The 3,181-nt window shown below is 50.2% G+C and overlaps 1 protein-coding gene across 1 annotated transcript in view; it reads right to left on the bottom strand.

Annotated features, from left to right (window-relative positions):
* Window positions 1-3,181, bottom strand: part of EBF4 (early B-cell factor 4) — a 51,609-nt gene that overhangs the window by 2,980 nt on the left and 45,448 nt on the right. The gene's annotated exons all lie outside the window — the stretch shown is intronic.

Here is a 3,181-nt window from a genome sequence, read left to right as displayed (position 1 = left end):
GTAGCGTAACAGCTGTAGGGGAACAGAATTTGTTGCCCCCAAATATGGCTATTTGGCATAAGGGTTATTTTAGGCTGGTTAATTGGTTTAAAAAAAAAAAAAGATCCTCACCGAGGATATTTTTCTGTTGATTTTTAGAGAGAGGGGGAGAGACAGAGAGAGAGACATCTATGTGAGAGAAACACATTGATTGGTTGCCTCCTGCACATGCCCCAACCAGGGCCCAGGCCAGCAGGGAGCCTGCAACCAAGGTACATGCCCTTGACTGGAATCAAACCCGGGACCCTTTGGTCCACAGGCCGATGCTCTATCCACTGAGCCAAACCAGCGAGGGCTAAAAATATATTTTAAAAAATAAAATAAAGAAAAGCGTAGGGATCACATCCTCAGATTTTCCTGTCCTCCAACCCCTTAGTCACCCAGAGCTGTGGCTTGCAGCCCTGCATAGAGGCTTTGTCTGTCCCTCCTCCCTGCAGCCTCCTCTTCTGGGGGCTCCTGCCCACTGTACCTCTGGACCCCTCTTTCTATATCCTCATCTGAATCCAGTTCCCTGCCTTTCCTAAAGACCAATCCGGCTGTGATTTCAGTGTTGTCTGAGCAGAGGGCTATGGGGTGGGGGCAGAGGCTTTCTGGAAGAAACCAAGAGCCTGAGAAGGCTAGCTGCCTTTGGCATCAAAGCACCCCTCCCCCTCCCATTGATTCATTGCTGCCCTTGTCCCAAATGTCCTCAGGCCATGAATGGTCATCTCCTTTAAGACAATGCTCACTGCTAGCTGACCAGGCCATGAGGCCATGAGCTCCACGGAGGACTTGAGACAAATGTACTCTATCTCTCAAGGCCAGGGGCTCACAGCCACATTTTGCAGCTTGAGTAGGATGGGAGTTGTGGGTCAGTCCAGGGCTGCTGGTGGCCAAAGTAAAGACCAAGGGGCAGTCCACACAGATAGCCCAGACCCACTGGCTGGGACAGTTCTGGATGTCATTCCAGGCATATCCTGGCACTCAATGAAAATGACCGTCCCTGAAGCTATACCACAATGTCCTCTGCACATGAGGAGTGGATGGGGACCTGAGTCAGCACTACAATATTACGAGATGGGACTGGCACTTGGGCGAGGCCAGGGTGTCCCCAGCTGATGCTGGTAGTAGGGTATAAGCAGCTCTAGAATTCTCGATCCTCTGGCTGAATGGGGAGATCCCAGGTGGCCTGGCTTCTGCCCACTGGGTCAGTGAGTTCCTCCACTGCTGATGGCACTGTGTTATAGTGGAGGAGGGAGGTTGGTGCTCCAGACTCCAGCAGCTCCAAATCTGAGGGGCACCCAGAGAGAGGTTTGAGAGTGCTTTCCTAGAACTGAAGGGAAGTAAGAGCAGTGGAGCCTGGCCTGAGAAAATGGCCAGGAGAGACAGAGGCTTCCGGAGGGATACCAGAGGGTCATCGCCTGTGTGGATGCTGGAATATGGGGCTTAGGGTTCCAGAAGTTGAGCCTGGGAAGGGAGTAGAGTGCCAGACTCAAACCCACAGTCAGAAAGAGCAGTGCCCAGGATGCAGGCCACTGGCAAGGAAGGCTAGACAGGTGGCCCGGGACTTTGGTCCTCAGCAATAGCAAACATAAGATGGGGGCAGGTGAGGAAACCACAGGAAAAGCCACGGCCAGCTTCTCGCACAGCCTTCCTCATTCCTCTGGCTCAGCAGTGTCCCCCTAGACTTGAGGTACAATCTCTCTTGCAATTGATAGGGAGGTGCTTTGCAGCACACAGTGGGTGCTTTATAAATGTCAGCTTAATAGCTAAGTTAAAGAGTGTCCCAAATTTCACGCAAGAAGTAATTTTGATAGAAAACACAGGTTTATAATTTAAAATAGCAAATTTTTTTATTGATTCATAAAGTATACAGTATAGGGTTATGTATGGAATAGCATATCGGGTAAATGGCCTCCACGGCTTTGCTAGCACATGCACTCTTTCACAACGTATCACTGTTTGGTGTGGATTTTGGGCTGGAGGCATCATTGGACCATTCTTCTTTGAAAATGCAGCTGCTCAGGCAATAACAGTTAATGGTGCTCACTATCGCGACATGATAATCCAGTTTTTTGTGCCGTGGAGGCCATTTACCCGATATGCTATTCCATACATAACCCTATCCTGTATAATTTATGAATCAATAAAAAATTTACAATTTTTAATTATAAACCTGTGTTTTCTATCAAAATTACTTCTTGCGTGAATTTTGGGACACCCTTATAAGAAGCTGAAAACAGGCTGCCCTGGAACTTGGTGTTGAAAAGAGGGACTTAAGGGCAGTGCAAACGGTAAAAGCCTAAATGTCCTGTTGCCCATCCACCTACCTTTGAAATGCTCCACCCCAAGAAGCCAGACAGAGCATGATTAGTGCCCTGAGGACAACCCTCGGCAGGGGGTGACAGTGATCCCATGTTACAGCAAAGAAACAGACGTTCAAAGTAAATAACTAGCTGAATGTCAGACAGCTCCTGATTTGGACACTCAAACTTTGAATCCCGCCGTCTGACCACACAGAACTCGCTCGCTCTGCATGACCCCATCGCAGGGAGCCACGTCTCCCCTGCCTCTCAGACCAAGGCTCCAGGGGAGCATGGGGCCAGGCGGAAACCCCCTTTTCTTGATCCCCGAGTTCCCGCAGGCTTCCGGCAGGGGGCGCCATGCTCCTCCCGAAGTTCTGGTTTAAGACCAAAAGGTGGCGGTCCGCCAGGTTCAGAGGGACGCTCCCTAGTTAAAAGCCCGTTTCAGGGGGACGGGAAGGCTAGAAGCGATGAAGTCAGCAAAGAGAGCTAACGGTGCGAGAACTGTCCCGGCCCCAGGGCCCGGGATGTGAAGCAGAGGGGTGGAGTTGAGGGGCGGGAGCCCAACGAGAGAGAGAGAGAGAGAGAGAGAGAGAGAGAGAGAGAGAGAGAAGGATTTTCTAGGAAGTCCTTGAGTTTCCGGGGTGTTTCACACACGATGATATTATTTTATGCACCAAGAGGAAGGGGGAGCTAAATCTACAAACCTCTGGTCGATAGATCAGCTCAAACTGCAACTTAGCCCGATGCTGTCGGCAATTTCTTGCTACAAGTGTTTGAACCCAGAGTGACCGCCTCGTGCAAAATTAACACGGTGAGAGGTGCATTTGTAAAAACGGCTAAATCCGGCTATGATGACG

The sequence above is a fragment of the Myotis davidii genome, unplaced genomic scaffold (assembly GCF_000327345.1).
Source record: "Myotis davidii unplaced genomic scaffold, ASM32734v1 scaffold32, whole genome shotgun sequence".
Lineage (NCBI taxonomy): Eukaryota > Metazoa > Chordata > Mammalia > Chiroptera > Vespertilionidae > Myotis > Myotis davidii.
This window is presented reverse-complemented; position numbering and strand designations above follow the sequence as displayed.